This window comes from Canis lupus, chromosome 8 (assembly GCF_048164855.1).
Source record: "Canis lupus baileyi chromosome 8, mCanLup2.hap1, whole genome shotgun sequence".
NCBI lineage: Eukaryota > Metazoa > Chordata > Mammalia > Carnivora > Canidae > Canis > Canis lupus.
In genome coordinates this window covers 30215363-30233343 of record NC_132845.1, presented here as the reverse complement: position 1 = coordinate 30233343, position 17981 = coordinate 30215363, and the positions used below count along the sequence as shown (strand labels likewise).

Below are 17981 nucleotides of genomic sequence, written 5' to 3'. Positions count from 1 at the left end.
AGCATATTTCTCCACTTATGCAGGTCATAATTTTGGAAAATACTATACGCAATTTGCACTTAAAAACAGAATACTATCCAGGATCTACATGTGGTACTTCAGCACTTTCAGAACTTCTAGTGAATAGGTATTTGCCTTATGTTTGCATAATAAGAAATGATAAAAGCATTCATTCTCCCATATCCACTCTTAGAAAGGCATTAACTCTTAAGGTCATGGACTTGCATTACCCTAAGAGTAAGTACATTATTAAATTTTGCACTCTAGATGCTTCACTGGTCTCACCTCGGTCCTGAGCCTGCCTGAATGGCATTATCTAATGCTTGCTTGAGAAGCTTGTAAAAGCAATCTAATGGAATGAATACAAATAAAAATATTTCAACTTGACATAGACTTGAAATTATTCTTGAAAACATGATTTTATTGTGTTTTAATAATGAATATTAATATGAGCAAGCCCCTTACAGATCCTATTAGAAAGCAATAGAATGATTTCTGCTTCCTACCAATGTAGTATAACAAGGATCCTATTCACTCTCCTACCTGAAATAATTAAAAACTAGAAAAATACATGAAGCAAAAGACTCAAGACAATAGACAACAAAGGATGGTGATCCCTGAAAGATGGAAGACAACTGAGGTATAAGTTAAGATTCCCCTTATAACTGCTTGGAAAGTGTTTGCAAGCAGCGTAATAGAAGAGTAAAGCCAGGGGCAGAAAAAGGCAAGAGTACACAGAGAACATGACACTAGAGTTTACAGGATGTTCAGAGAGAAAGTACTTATTCCCACTAGCCTGAATTGAAAACCTATCTCTATGGAGCATGAGGTAGATTACTCAATAGTGTCTTATCTTAGTAGTACTAGAGGGATCAACCATACTGGGTTGTGAACAGAGAGTTCTATCTGGTTGTTACAGTGAATATTTGAGAAATAACCTCTAGAGTCCCTGGCAGTAGGAGGGGGAAAAGTAAGCATTGGCAAACACATCCACAGCCTTCTCCAAAACAAAGGCCTATTTTTAAAAGGAAAAGACTTCATCAGGGTACAATTCTAAAACTTCATTTGGGCCAAAAGAAGGGAACTCTTCCTCCCTCCAGTCCCCTCCAGTCTTTCAGTCTTTCCTAAATTAAGAAAACAGAATAAACAGGAAATTAGACTTCAAGAAAATAGGATGGAAACATGGAAGATAGGGAAAAAAGCAAGATCAAGAGGAAAGACAAATTTATACCACTGGAGGCAAAGACAGACACACATGCAAAGCCATAGGCATGAGTGGAAAGCCCCCTGAAATATTTAGATTGACTAGAAGAATATTGAACATACACTGTCCCCCACAACCTACTGCCACACTAAGATTGTAGCAGGATAACAGTGGATCACAGTGGAAAGAGTGAGACAAAGACTCTTTCCAAGGTACTATACAAAGAAAAGCTGGAAAGCCAAAAGAGAAGATAAAAACAAAGAAACTAGAGGAGTTGGAAGCCTCTGGTACCTGTAAATTTACAACAAATATTAAATGCAGACCAAATCCCAGCCAATTAACATAAGTCCCTGTAGTAAAGCCTATTCACCTCAGGTTTTAACTTCTACAGCATTTCTGACTTTTAACAAAAACTTACAAGGCATGACAAAAGGCAAGAAAAAACACAGGCTACAGAGACAAAGCAATCATCAGAATCACTCAAATAGAGCACAAAGATTAAAATTATTAGACAGGAAATGTAAATTAACTATGATTATTATGTTAAAGACTCTAATGAAAAAAATAGACCATATGCAAGAACAGATGGGCAATATAAGCAGAGAAATAGAAATTCTTGAAGAAATGCTACAAATCAGAAATAGTAATAGAAATAAAGAATGCCTTTGATGGGCTCCTCAGTAGGCCAGCCATAGCTGAAAAAGAATCAATGAGCTTGAAGGTAATTCAGTAGACACTTTCCAAACTAAAATTCACAGAGGGAAAAAAAAAAAAGAGTGAAATATAACAATATCTAAGAACTATGGATATAGGGAACAGATTAAAAGAGGTAACATACACACAATTTGAATACCTAAAGGGAAAGACATGGAGAACAGAAGAGATTTTTGAACTAAAAATAGCTGAGAAATTTCCAAAAACTAACAGACATAAAACCACAGATCTAGTTAGCTTAGAGCACACTGAGGGTGATAGATGCTGAAAGAAGTATACACTTAGGCATATCATGTTGACTGTAGGTTGAACTGTTTCCCCCCAAATGACATGTTTTGTCCTATCTCCAGTACCTGTGAATATAGACTTATTTGGAAGTAAGGCCTTTGCTGATGTAATCATGCTAAAATGAAGTGCTGTTGGATCAGAACAGGCCTTAATGGAGTAACTGATGTCCTTATTAGATAAGGGAAATCTGGGCACCCAAACACAGAGGGAAGACTGTCATATGGAGACAGAGGAAGCACCAGGAGAATGCCACATAACACCGGAAACAGATATTGGAAGTGATAGAGTTGCAAACCAGGGAACAGAAGGGCTGCCAGCAACTACCAAAAGCTAGCGAGAGGTGAGGAAAGACATGAGCCTTTAAAGGAAGTATGGTCTTGTGTCATTTTGATTTTAGAATTCTGGGCTCTAGAGCTGTGAGGGAATAAATTTCTTTTGCTTGAATCCATCCTTTGTGGCATTTTGTTACCACAGATCTTAAAACTAACAGTCAAACTGCTTTAGGACAACCATTAAAATTTTCTTCAGAGAACAAATACATTAAGAGAGGAGATAAAAAGGAATTATATAAAAAGGTCAATTAAAATCAAAGAAAACAAAAAAGTAGAGAGAAGAAAAGAGCTAATGCAATTAATAGAAAACAGTTATAGATACAGTTACAATAATGTTAAATACTAATTCAACTATATCAACATTTTAATTGAGAATATTTTAAACATACTAGTTATGAAGAGATTGTCAATGATGTTTAAAAAAACAAAATACAACTATATGTTTTCTACAAGAAACCCACTTTAATATAAAGACTTTGTTCTTTTTATTTATTTATTCATGATAGACACACAGAGAGAGGCAGAAACATAGGCATTGGAAGAAGCAGGCTCCCTGAGGGGAGCCTAATGCAGGACTCAATCCCAGGACCCCAGAATCACGACCTGAGCCAAAGACAGAAGCTCAAACATTGAGCCACCCAGGCATCCCTAATATAAAGACTTTGATTGGTTAAAAGTAAAATTATGGAGAGAGATACACCAGGCAACTCTAGTTAGTGAAAACTAGAGTAGTTATATTAATTTCAGAGAAATCAGACTTAAGAACAAGGAAATATGTCAGTGATAAAGAGGGGCATTATGCAATGACTGGTTAATTCTCCAAGAAAATATAACAATCTTAAATATGTATATTCCATACAGCAAAGATAAAAACAAATGAGGAAAAAAACTGATATAACTGGAAAGAATTATTACAGTTGGAGACTTCAATCCTCCTCTGTCAGTAACTGCTGAATCAAGCAGTCAGAAAAACAGTGAGAATTACTTTAACAGCACTAATTAGATCAATATGATCTAATTGATATGTAGAAAATACTCCATCCAACAACAGTAGAATATACTTTTCAAGTTTACATGGAACATTCATCAAGACAGACCAAGATTTATGTTAAAAATACTTGAATCACATAAAATATGTTCTCAAACTATAATGGAATTACATTAGGAAATCATTAACATAAAGATAGCTGGGAAGAATCCCCAATATTTGGAAAGTAAATGAACAGTCTTAAATATTACAAGGATCAAAGAAGTCCTAAGAAAACTTTGAAAGTATTTTGAATTAAATAAAAAAAAAATACAATTTATCAAAGCCTGTGGAGTATAGTAGAATCCCAGAGTCTTTAGGGATGTGGTACTTAGAGGAAAATTTGCATTTAATATAACATTAGAAAATAAAAAAATATCTGAAATTAGTAATCTGAGTTCTTACCTTAGTAAAGAAGAGAAAGAAAAGAAAGTTAAATAAAAAGCTAGCAAGAGAAAAGAAATGAAAATAAGAGCAGAAATCAATGAAATTTAAAACAGGAAAAAATAGAGAAAACCAATAAAACTAAAAGCTATTTTTAAAAAAATCAATAAAATTTATAAACTAGCTAGGTTAGCCAAGAAAAAAAGGAAAGAATACATACATATATTACCAAAAGGAGTAATTTTAATGATTCTGTGGCATTAAAAAATGATAGATTATTTTAAAAACTCTATGCCCACAAATTTGATGACTAAGATAAAATAAAACAATTGTTTTGTAAGTCTAAATACTCACTTGAGTAAAAATAGGTAAGATGAATAGCCATATACCTAACAAAGTAGTTAATAATTGAGTTAATTTAAAACCTTTGAGAGAAAGACAGAGAGAGAGAGGGAGGGAGGAAAGGAAGGAAGGAAGGAAGGAAGGAAGGAAGGAAGGAAGGAAGGAAAGATGGAAGGAAGGAAGGTAGGAAGGAAGGAAAAGAGAGAAGCACTAGGTTCAGAGAAATTCAACCAAATATTTAACGGGAAAATAATACTAATTTTCCACAATCTCTTCCCCCAAAAAGCTATGGAATACTTCTTGACCCATTTCATCAGCTTAGCATTGCTCTATTACCAAAAGCAGATAAAGAGCTTACAAAGAAAGAAAACTATAGATTAGTATCCTTCAGGAACATAAAAGCAAAATCCTTAAGAAAGTATTATCAATTTAATCCAGCAATAAGTAAAAGGGATAATAAATCCTGACCAATGGGGTCATTGCAGGAATCGAAACTTGACCCAATTATTTGCACATTAGTCAATATAATTTATTATATTAACACTGTAATAAGAAAAAAACATAGTTATATAAATAGATGCATAAAAGTAGTCAATAAAATTAAACATCCATTTGTTTAAAGAAAAAAGTAAAAAAAAAATATAGGAATTGAGAGGGGAGTTTCCTTAGCCTAATAAAGCACAAATACGAAAAACCTACAGTAATGTGATGCTTATTAGTGAGAGACTTAACACATTTTTCTGTAAGATCAAGCACAAAGCAAGGATGCCTGATCTTACCACTCATATTCAACATTATATTGATTGTTCTAGCTAATACAATAAGAAAAAACAAAGAAATAAAAGATACACAGATTATAAAGAAATAAAACTGGTATCTTTGTATACAGATGATTGTCTTTGTAGAGAATCTCAAGCAATCTAAAATAATCCTGAACTAAGAGTAAAAATTTATTCCAGATTGCAGGATACCTGACGAGTATACAAAAGACAATACTTTTCTATACATTTTAACTCAGAAATTAAAATAAGCAATACCATTTACTATAGCACCTCCTCTTCTCCTCCCCCTCCAAAATACTTTTTTCTGACAAAATAATTCACAGGCAGAAAACTATGAGGCTGTGTAATGAAAATATCAAAGATCTAAATAAATATAAGGTATTTTATGTCCATGGATCAGAAGAATCAAAATTGTTTTGATGCCAGTTCTTTCGAGCTTGATCTATATGTCCAACATAATCTCAATAAAAATTCCATCTAGCCATCCTATGCATATTAATGAATTGAGTCAATAATTCATATAGAAAAGGGTAGATCCTAAAAAATACTGAACAGGAAGAATAAATACAGTCTGAGAAGTCACACTATCCAATTTCAAGTCTTTATGAAAAACTACAGCTATCAAGAACATGTGGCGTTGGTCAGAGAGTAGACACATAAATCAGTAGTACTGAATAGAAAGCCCAGAAATAGACCCCCACTTCCAGTGGAAGTGTAAACTGGTGCAGTGTTACTATGGAGGTGGATTCTATCTATTATATTGGACATATACATGCCCTGTATACTCTTGAGTATCTACTCAACAGAACTTTCAGTTATGATCACCAAAATATATGAACATGTATATAATAGCCAAAAATGGAAATAACTCAAATCCCCAGCAATTAGATGGATAAATTGTGATAGATTCATAATGGAGTACCATAGTACCATATTCAACAATGAAAATGAGCCAACTACAATTATATGTAATGACCTGAGTGAACCTCACAAATACTGTTGAGTGAAGGAAAACAGATTAACACATAATATACAATTCCATTTGTATAAGGTTAAATATATATATATATATATATATATATATATATATATATATATAACTAATTTAAACTGTTAGAACTGTTAGAAGTCAGAATAGTGGTTATCCCATGAGGGTAAGTAATAATTAGAAGGGTCACCAGATGACATTTTCCTAAGGGAACAATCTCCATTTTCCTAATGTTATAATTCTTTATCTGAGTTTTGGTTAAATGGTCGGGCTTACTTTGTAAAAATTCTTAAAAGTGTGTTTTGGTTTTTTTTTTTTTTTTTTTTTTGACTTGTATTGCCCATATGCTATACTTTAATAAAAACAAATTACAAAAAGTTCCACTGATTTTATACATACCAGTGTCATTTGGTAAATGCAAAAATTATTTCCCCTATGTATTTTCTTCATTTGGAGACTGGGACTTCTTTGCTCAAAAAATAAATTGGTTTATTTTTCAAACTTAGTAAAAATGAATGAATCCATTAAATTTGAGCATTACAGTTATCAAAAAGAGAAATAGAGAATTATTGTGCTAGTATCTATATAAAATGTGGTTTCAAATAAAACTATTTCAAAATTCATTAAAATTAGAGTAATGTACCAAAGTAACACCTTCTAGTATCATGTTATAAATATCAAAGTAACATCTTCTAGTATCGTATTATAATAATTTTAGAATCTTTGGTGTTAAGAATCCTGTTTATCTTCAAAATGGATGTTTTTGCAATTTGGCCAGTTCTCTCATCCATTGCCACCACTGTAGTCCAAGATTCCATCAACTTTTACCTGGAATTTTACAATGCCTCCTCCTCCCAGTCTTCTTTGTTTCTATCTTTAGCCTCCTGGCAGTCTATTTTCAACAAAGAGGCCAGAATTATTTGTAAAGACAGATAAATGATGCCATTGCCCAGCTCAAAAATATCCTTGGCATTCCATCTTTCCCAGATTAAAAAATCAAGGGACTTATTAAAATCCACAAGATCTCATGGTTCTTTCCACACTAGTCACACTGGTTTCCTTCTTTCTCTAACTTGTGGTGCATATTCTTGTCTCCAGGACTTTGCACTTGTTGACCCTGCTTGGAATACTTTCCTCACACTATTTGCATGCTCCCTCATTTTTCCTTGTTTAAAATTTCTAATGAGGCTTTCCTTTATCTTGCCATCTGAAATCTCGCAGATATATCCGATTTCACAACCCCTTTTCCAGATTTAATTTTCCTTTGTAGCGCTTTCATTATTTAACACACAGGCCTACCCTGGAGCTATTGCAGATTCAGTTTCAGACTGCTGCAATAAAGCAAATGTCACAATAAAGAGAATCAAATTAATTTTTTGGTTTGCCAGTGCATTTACAGCTATGTTGATACTACCTATTAAGTGTACAATAGTATTATGTCTAAAAAACAATGTACATACCTTAATTTTAAAATGCTTTATTATTAAAAAATGCTTTAACTATCATCTGAGCTTTTGGTGGGTTCTAATCTTTTTAGCTGATGGAGGGTTTGCCTTGATATTGAGGGCTGCTGACTGGTCAGGGTGGTGGCTGCTGAAGGCTGGAGTGGCTGTGGCAACTTCTTAATTAAGAAAACAATGAAGTTTGCTGCACTTATTGACTTTTATTCCCTCAAATGATTTCTCTGTAGCATACAATGCTGTTTGATAACATTTTACTCATAGTAGAACTTTTTCCAAAATTGGAGTCAATTCTCTCAAACCCTGCCACTGCTTTATCAACTAAGTTTATATAATATTCCAAATCCTTTATTGTCATGTCAGCAACTTTCACAGCATTTTCACCAGGAGAAGATTTCATCTAATGAACCTATATTTTTGGTTCATCCATAAGAAGCAACCCCTCAGCCATTAAAGCTTTATTCTAAGGTTGCAGCAATTCAAGTGTAGTAATAATGAAAAAGAAATTTTGTAAGAATTACCAAAATGTGATAGAGACAAAGTGAGCAAATATTGGGGAAAAAATGGTGGTGGTAGACTTGCTTGATGAACGGTTGCCACAAACCTTCAATTCGCAAACAATGCAGTATCTGTGGACTGTAATAAAGTGCGGTGAGTGAAACGAGGCAGGCCTTTAATACATATTTATTTTGTTGTTTTTTAGTCTCCTGTCCTAGGAAGGAAAATCCAGATATGAAGGTACTTCTGTCTGTTTTTTTGTTTTGTTTTGTTTTGCTACTACATCACCAGTGCCTAAATGTTAGCTCTTAGTAGATACTGAATGAAATTTAGAGAACATTTGAAAGAATATGTTGAAGTATTTTGTTAAATATAGACACTGTTGGCTATTTTTATCTCTTGAAAAATTACACCCAGAAATTCCAACTTCTCAATGTAGGAAAAAAATAAAAACACTTCAAGAAATTCTAGAACTGGGCTGTAAAGATAGGCCACTAAAAATTAAGGTTATAGCCTTGTGGTTTCCATGTATAAGGGACTTGGAATAGGACTTCATCCTAACAGACATGTTAAAAGATGAAAACTCAACAACTCTTCTTAGATTCATTGGAGAACTAAGATCACACAGCCAACTGCTGCTCTCAAAATTAGAGAGGGAGACAGGGAGATACAAAGAATCACAATTTACTGGAGCAGAAACCAATGTAGTACCAGCAAAGGAAAATCTAAACTGCAATAAATGAACTGCTAGAGGCTCGGTGTGGGGAATTCTGAGTCAAAAACTTCAAGGGCAATCAGTCAAAAAACTCACACTTGTAATCTTTAGCTCCAATAGCTTTACCAGATTCTCACAGTGAATATTGGAGAAAAATCCACTCATGCTTCTGGCAGGGAGAGAGAGAAAGGAATAATGCTAAAATATACAACAGCTTTCTGTTCTTCTTAATAAGGTCTGCTCCTAAGAGAAACTGTTTTACCAGAGCCTAATCTTTTGGGATTTTATCAGAGCCTAACTGCCCCTTGACCTGGGGGGAAGAGCAATGTGTTAGCTTTGGAATCCATTTGGATCTTGTAATCCTTTCAGGACAATGGCAGAAGTTAAAGTGGAGAGAAAAAAATCCTAAATTAATTGCAAAATCGGGGTGTATAGCAACAAACAATAAGGAAGTGTAGAGAATCAAATAGCTAAAATGTCAAATGCTTCAAAAGTTCCTGAGTTTTTATGCAAGGATGGAGAGTTCGTGATCTTTAAGCAGTGGCTGCAAAATAAAGAGAAAATGAACTTCACCTGCTGACCTTAAAGTGTGGAAAGCTCTGAGACTCAATTTCAGTCAGGCAAAGAGAAGTAAATATGTTGTGAACTTGAGAATAAGGGGGAGTTCCTTTATCATGTGTACAGGGTTCATAAAAGAATAGGGCAGAGACTGAAGAAGAACCATTAGAGGCGATGCAAAGACACATATAATGTTCATAGATGACCATGGGCACAGATGGGAAAATGAGGAAAGGATACAGAAATAAGAAGTGCAGACAGGAAAACTGCATCAAGATTTTAGAAGAAACAGTTTCAGTGATTCCCTGGTGGGAGTATCAGTCGCAAGGTCTCTAAAGGTCTTGGGGGAGACAAACACTTTTTTAAAAGCCTCTTTATACCTATGGTAGATCTTGTGAGAAATAAACGTGTCAGGTTGAGGGTTTGGGATAGCTTGCCTTTCTTTCTTTCTTTCTTTCTTTCTTTCTTTCTTTCTTTCTTTCTTTCTTTCTTTCTTCCTTCCTTCCTTCCTTCCTTCCTTCCTTCCTTCCTTCCTTTTTGATAAAAAGAAACAGACTTTACTGACTTCCAGGCTGAGTTCTAGCAGCTATATTGTGACTTTGAGGGAAAGAACTTGGCATCATTCACTGAACTGCTGACCTAATCTCAACATCCACATATCTTAACCATGTGATAATCATATAAGAAACTGTTTTTCTTCTATTTAAGTGATTATAGGTCAGTTTTCTGTTATTTGCAACCTGAGGCAATTCTATCTGATATAACTTCCATGCTCTTCTCAGGGAGAATTAATCTTTCCCCTTTGTACTTTTTCACTGCTTATAATTTCTTTTCCACCCATATTGTTATTTATCTTCCACCCGTATTGTTTTTTATCTTCCTCTCACATAGATTGGACATTCTTTGAAGGAAAAATGCTCTTATGTTTATATTTGTGTTCTAAGTTCTTCTCACAATATCTGGTACATGATAAAAAGTTAAATAGCAGATAAATGAGGAGTCTAGTGGAAACCTATAATTTTATACTCCCAAGAATCACTTCTGGGAATTCTCTTTGCTCTCATACATACATGGCCACTATGAAAGTCATTCTGCTAAATTTAAGGTAAAAAAAATCTTGAACCCATGTCATAAAAGACCAATTCAGAGATAGGACTCTCCATATTACTGCGTCTATTGCACTCTTTTTCTGGGCATTTGGAATACAGAACTGATAATCATGGAAGCAGCATCATACTATTGATAATACCTCAATGGTACAGATAATGATTTTTTTTTCCACTAAGGACCAGAATCTACTCTAATTACCATGTTCCCTAATGTTTACTTGATCAATTTCTCACTGGATTCAGAAAGATACTGATGAATTTCTTTATTAGTAATTACTTTAAATGTAAGTGATTAAGTTTACCTATCAAAACATAAAAATTTACTGAATGAATTTTTTTTTTTAAGATTCAACTATGTCTCTCTATAAGAGACTCACTTTAGATCCAAAGATACAAATAGCACAAATAGGTTGAAAATTAAATAATGGTTGTCAGTTTGGATCCCATAACAAATTACCATTGACTGGGTAGTTTAAACAACAGTTATTTCTTACAGTTCTGGAACCTGAAATTTTCAAGACCAAGGTGTTGGCAAATTTGGTGTCTAGTGAGGTCCTACTTCCTGGTTTTCACATGGATACAAATGGATATATATATATATATATATATATATATATATATATATATATGGCAGATAGAGAAAGGAAGAGAGATGGCAGAGAGAAAGGAAGAAAGCTCTTGTGTCTCTTCTTATAAAAGCACTAACATCATTCATTAGGGCCTCACCCTTATTGTCATCACACTGAGGGTTGAAATTTCAACATATGAATTTTGCATCAGGCACAAAGAGTCCCAAAAAAGTGTCTAAAAGATAGTACATCCAAATAATAAACAAAAGAGAGCTTAAATGTCTACACTATTAACAGACAGAGTAGACAACAAGCCAAAAATTGCTGTAAGAGATAACGGAAGACATTATATATTAATAAAAGGATCAATTCATCAAGAATATATAATTGTAAGCATACAAACCAAACAGTAGAGCATCAAAAATATGACACAAATATTAACATAATTGAAAAAGGAAATATACAGTCCTGCAATAATAGTTAGGAGACTTTAATAACCCATTTTCAATAATAGATAGTGCAGGGCAGCTCAGATGGCTCAGTGGTTTAGCACCGCCTTCTGCCCAAGGCCTGATCCTGGAGTCCTGGGTCAAGTCCCATGTTGGGCTCCCTACATGGAGCCTGCTTCTCCCTCTGCCTGTGTCTCTGCCTCTCTTTCTCTATGTCTCTCATGAATAAATAAATAAAATCATTAAAAAAAATGGATAGAGTATCTAGACAAAAAGCCACAGGAAGGAGAGGCTTTGACCAATAATATAAACTGACTAGGGCTGAAAGACAAAAAGCATTCTTACCCAACAATGCCCAGTACATACTCTTCTCAAGGGCACGTGAAGCATTCTTCAGGATAAACATTTGTTTTTAGGCCACAAAACAAATCTCAATAAATTTTAGAAGATTGATAGCATATAAAGCATCTTCTTGGAACACAATGGGATGAAGCTAGAAATAATAACAGAAGGAAAACTGGAAAATTTACAAATATGTGGAAATCAAACAACACAATCTTTAAAAAAAAAGATTTGTTTATTTATTTGAAAGAGTGAGAGTGGGTGGGAGGGGGTGGAGGGAGAATCTCAAACAGACCCTCCTCTAAGCACAGAGTCTGACACAGGGCTTGATCTCAGAATAAAATCAGGTCATGAGATCATGACCTGACCCAAAATCATGAGTTGTACACTTAACCTACTTAGCCACCCAGGTGCCCCTACACAAAATATTCTTAACAAGCAATTAGGTCAAAGGGAAAATCATGGTGAAGTAAAATACTTATAGACACATGAAACAAAACAGAACATTCCAATATTTGTGGGATATAGTGAAAACAATGCTCTGAGGGAAATTCATAACAGTAAACAGTATACTTTATAAAGGAAGAACACCAATCGATAACATAAATAACTTAAATAATTAGAAAAAAAAGTAAACTAAACCAAAGCTAGCAGAAGAAGGAAATAATAAAGACTAGAATATAGATAATAGAGAATAGAAAAACAGTAGAAAGAATCAGTGGAACCAAAAGTTGGTTCTTTGGAAAGATCAACAAAATATACAGAATTTGACTAGAGTGGTAGGGGAAAAAGGATGCAAATAACTAAAACCAGAAAGGCAGAAATGTTAGTACTGGTCTTATAGAAATAAAAAGGCTTATAATACTATAAGAAAATTTGTGCCAACAAATTAAACAATTGGGCAACCCCGGTGGTGCAGCGCTTTAGCGCAGCCTTCAGCCCAGGGTGTGATTCTGGAGTCCCGGGATCGAGTCCCACGTCGGTCTCCCTGCATGGAGCCTGCTTCTCCCTCTGCCTGTGTCTCTGCCTCTCTCTCTCTCTCTCTCTCTCTCTCTCTGAATAAATAAATATATGCATATATATATATATATCAAATTAAACAACCTAGATTATAGAAATAGATACAGAAATTACCTTAAACAACAAATAGAAATTGATTGACTCTTAGAAATACACAAATTACTTAAATAACAAATAGAAAATCTGAACAGACCCATAAAAAGGAAAAAGATTGAATCAATAATGAAAGCATTCGAGGAAGAAGTCAATGATCTGATGGTTTTGATGGTGAAACCATCAAACATTTGAAGAAGACATAGTATTTTTTCTCTATTCAAAAAATTAGATGGAAGCACTTTATAACTTATTCTACAAGGCAAATATTATCCTGTCACCAAAGCCAAAAACACCATAAGAAAAGAAAACTACAAAGCAAAATTCCTTATGAATATAGATGCCAAATCCTCAACAAAATGCTGGCAAACCTAATTCTAAAGGTTTATGTCATCCTATTAAAAGGTTTATACTCAAGAAAATCAATGTAATAAACCATATTAATAGATCAAAATTAAAAAATCACATGATCATCCCAACTGACAGTGGAAGCACTCACAAAATCCATAGTTTTATTATAAAAACAATCAGAAAACTGAAAATAGAGGGTAATTTCTTCAATGTGATTAAGGGCATTTATATAACAACATACTCAATGTTGAAAGACTGAAAACTTTCTCCCTAACATCAGGAACAAGACAATGATGTCTGCTTTCATTGGTGCTGTACATTTTGCCAGAAGTTACAGCCAGAGTAACTAGGCAATACAAAATTACATAAAGAAAAATAAAAAAAAATTGTAAAGTCCAAGATCAGCGCTCAAAAATCAGTTGTGATTCTATATACCAGCTATGAACAATCCAAAAAGGAAATTAAGAAATAAGTTCCATTTATGATGACATCCAAAAGAGTAAAATGCCTAGAAATAATTTAAAAGATGATGATAGAGTTGAAAACTACAAAATATTGCATTTTTCAATATTATATTTTTCTGAAAAAGATTAAAGAAAATGTACATAAATATAAAGATATACTGTGTCCATGTACATAAATATAAAGATATACTGTGTCCATTGTCATCAACATTTTTAAGATAGTAATGTTTTCCAAAGTGATCTACAGATATAGTTCAATCCCTATCAATAGCAATGTTCTCTTTGCCAAAATGGAAAGGTTGAGCATCTGATTCATAGGGATTTGCAAGGGGCCCTAAAGAGCTAAAACAATATTGCAAAAGTAAAGTTGGAAGGGCAACTTTATAAGTTGGAAAGACTTATACTATTAAACTCAAGACTAACTACAAAGCTACAGTAAACAACATGCTGTAATACTGGCAAAAGCACAGATATATTGACTAGTGGAATAAGACTGATATCCAGAAATAAACTTATATATCTATTGCAAATTGATTTTGATAAAGATACCAAGACTCTTCATGGGAAAATAATAGTCTCTTCTGCTATGGAATAATAGTCTCTTCAACACATGGTGATGAAACAATTGGATAACCACATACAGAAAATAAAGTTGGAATCCTACCCCATATCATATATAAACATTAAATCAAAATAGATTGACTAATTATAAGTGCTAAAATGACAAATCTCTTAGATTAAAAAATAAGTGTGAAGATAAATCTTTATAATTTTACCAATGGATTTTAATTTTTTAAAAATTTTTAAAAAGATTTTATTTATTTATTGAGAGACACAGAGAGAGAGAGGCAGAGACACTGGCAGAGGGAGAAGCAGGCTCCATGCAGGGAGCCTGACATGAGACTTGAACCCGGGTCTCCAGGATCAGGCCCTGGGCTGAAGATGGAGCTAAACCACTGAGCCACCCAGGCCGCCCACCAATGGATTTTTAGATATGACACCAAAATCCACTAACAACAAAAGTAAAAATAGATAAATTAAACTTCATGAGAACAAAAACCACTGTGCCTCAGAAGACACATAAAGTGAAAAGATAATGTACAAAATAAAATATCTGCAAATCATATATCTGAGAAGTGTCTCTATAGAATATATAAGGAACTCTGATACCTCAATGACAAAGACAGATAAACCATTTAAAAATTGGTAAATGATATAAGTAAACATTCCTTCTAAGAGTATTTCCAGATTGCCAACAGGTACATGAAAAATGCTTACCATCATCAGTCATTAAGGAAATGTAAATCAAAACTGTAATGAGATATCACTTCATAACTACTAGAATGGATATGATAATAAAAAATGAAGACAAGTGTTGGTGATAGGTGGAGTAAATGGAACCAACCCTCATACTTTGCTGGTAGAAATGTCAGCATTTTAGCTACTATGGAAAGAAGGTTTTGTAGTTCTCAGAAAGTAAAACACAGAATTCCCACATACCCCACAATTTTATACCTAAATATATACCCGAAAGAATTGAAACAGGTACTACAACAAATAGATATACATACAACTTCGTAGCAATACAATATATATAATATATACTATATATATATATATTATATATATATTGTATATATATACAATAGCCAAAAGGTGGAAATAACCCAAATGTCTATCAACATATGAATGGATAACCAATTGCGATGTATACGTAAAATAGGATATTATTTGGCCATAAAAATTAATGAAATACTGATAAAAACTGCAATGTGGGTGGACCTTAAAATATTATGATAAGTGAAAAAAACTAGACGTACAAGATCTTGTATGTTTTATTTATATTCACTGAACTGTTCAGTTTAAAATGGTTAATTCTGTGTTATAGAAGTTTTGTTTCTCATGAATAAAATAAATAAATCTTTTAAAAAAAACAATTTCATACCATTTGATAAATTTTTTCCCCTTTCTTCTTGCTTGTAGTAAGATGGCTCAAATTATACTAGCAAAACTATATGTCTCAAAAACTAAGATCTATTTACTTAACAGAAAGTACTTTAAAAGAAACAGAAAATAGTGCCAAAAATTTATAGAAAAAGAAATTCGAACAAATTGCACAGCACCAGAGGATTTCTGTTAAGAGGAAGTACAGATGTTTCTAACATTTCTCAAGTTATGATTATGATTAAATCTGCCTCAATAATAAAACCGAAACGACCATTTTTATGTGTGTGGTCAGTAAAAGAAAGATGTACTGGAGATGATTTAAAAGTATCTTTAATAAAAATGTTTCTTGGAAAAACAGTGTAAGTATAACCATTTAAGTGTGCCTGCTTTGAAAACAATAAAGAAAAGATAATTTTGAAGTTCTGTTCAGTAATATCGCTATATGAAATATTCATTTTCAAAATTATTCATAGATAAACCTCTGCAGTAAAGGAGTTGTAGCTGAAAAGGTGCAAAGATGTCATCAGTGTAGATAATTTCAATCAAAAAAAAAAAAAGACTTGAAATACAGCCAACTATAAAATATACCATCTATTTCCCTCTTTTGTTTGCAATGTATGCAAAGCAAATATTTTGATTCATCTAAACATGGAAGGGTAAGAAAACAATAGCTCACCCATTTTTATATAAAAGGTTTTATTATAACACATACAAAAATATAGTTGATTTATTATAATATTTCATATGTGATTGGGAGTGTTCATAAAAATATCTGGTGGAAAAGTATTTAAAAGAATTGTGAGTACAAATAAATTACATATTTTTTTTCTGTTATCTCCCCTAAAATTTAGATTTACCAAACTTCTTTTTGGAAGATTTTATTTATTTATTTGAGAGTGAGAACACCCAAGTCAGGGAGAGGGGCTGAGGGAGAAGCTGACTCCCAACTGTGCAGGGAGCCAGCCACTGCCACCACCATGGGGCCAGATCGTAGGACTCTGAGATCATGACCTGAGCCAAAGCAGAGGCTTAACCAATTGAGCTACCCAGACACCTTTACATTTACTAAACTTTTAAAGATTATAAAATGGATGTCAATAATGCCCAGCCTAATAATCTTTTTTTTCTTTTGCACACTTCACTTCAAGGTAAAGATGACATTTTAATAATGACTAAAAAAAAAGGTAATAGCTTTTAAAAAATATTTTATTTATTTATTCATGAGAGACACAGAGAGAGGCAGAGACATAGGCAGAAGGAGAAACAGGCTCCCTGTAAGGAGGCTGATGCGGGACTTGATCCTAGGACCCCAGGTTCATGCCCTGAGCAGAGGAGATGCTCAACCACTGACCCACCCAGGTGCCCTGGCAATAGCTTTTGAATGGAAAATTATACTATGGAGAAACTTTTTGAAAACATATGTATGGAAATACTTCTGTCATGCAATCAGTGCCAAAGCCCACCTGTGTTACCTACAAAGCTTTCATACCTGCATTCATCAAAAATGGAAATATGTATTTTTAACTATCTAAACCTTTCAAAATAAAGATTTTCAGTGAATTTGAAGTCATCTCTAAAAAACATTTAGACACATAACACTTTTTGAAATTTGCAAGAACATTGCTGAGTTCAAGAAAAACATTCACCTAAGTCATGGGTAGAGTGGAAGAGTAAATATCATTAATACTTAAAGTAGACTCTTTCCACTTACAGCAATTAAAATAAAGTATCAAGATAAATTAAACCTAGAACCATATATTTTATATTTTATACAGCAACTTGTAAAGTCAACATTTTTAAAAATAATGAATTCATTTCTATTATATGTCTCTCACTGACAATATTGCTAATATTTTATACTTTAGAGAAAACAAATATCTATATAATAGTGATGAGGTGACATTAGCAAGATGGTGGAACAAGAAGTCCTAGCCTTCCTTCCTCCACAGAAAAACTAATACAATTATACTTGGATCAAAATGGCTTTATGTGAAATCCAGAATACAATTAAGAACTTGAAAGAAAAGAAAAGTTGCAGCACCTCTGGAACATAAGGCTGTAAAAAGTCACACCAAAATAGATAAGGAAAACAAAATAACCTTGCCTGAATTAGTTCTTCTCTTAAACCAGTTAGCTCTGTAGGAGTTTGGAAGTAGGTGCCATGTTTTCAAGTGTGCAGCTACCAATGCATTCTACAAGGAGCATGAAGAATCAGGAAAATATGCCACAGTCAAAGGGAAAAAAAATCTCATAACCCATAAATGAAGATTTATGAATTTCCTGATGAGTGATTAAATTGATGGCCTAAAAGGAGTTCAATGAGATAAGAAAACACTAACAGACAA

General features: G+C 33.4%; 1 long non-coding RNA gene across 1 annotated transcript in view; it reads left to right on the top strand.

Annotated features, from left to right (window-relative positions):
* Positions 1-17981, top strand: part of LOC140638062 (uncharacterized) — a 49196-nt gene that overhangs the window by 7832 nt on the left and 23383 nt on the right. The window contains exon 3 of the long non-coding RNA XR_012035187.1: positions 8225-8259. This is a non-coding gene — a long non-coding RNA (uncharacterized lncRNA). The remainder of the gene's footprint in view (positions 1-8224; positions 8260-17981) is intronic.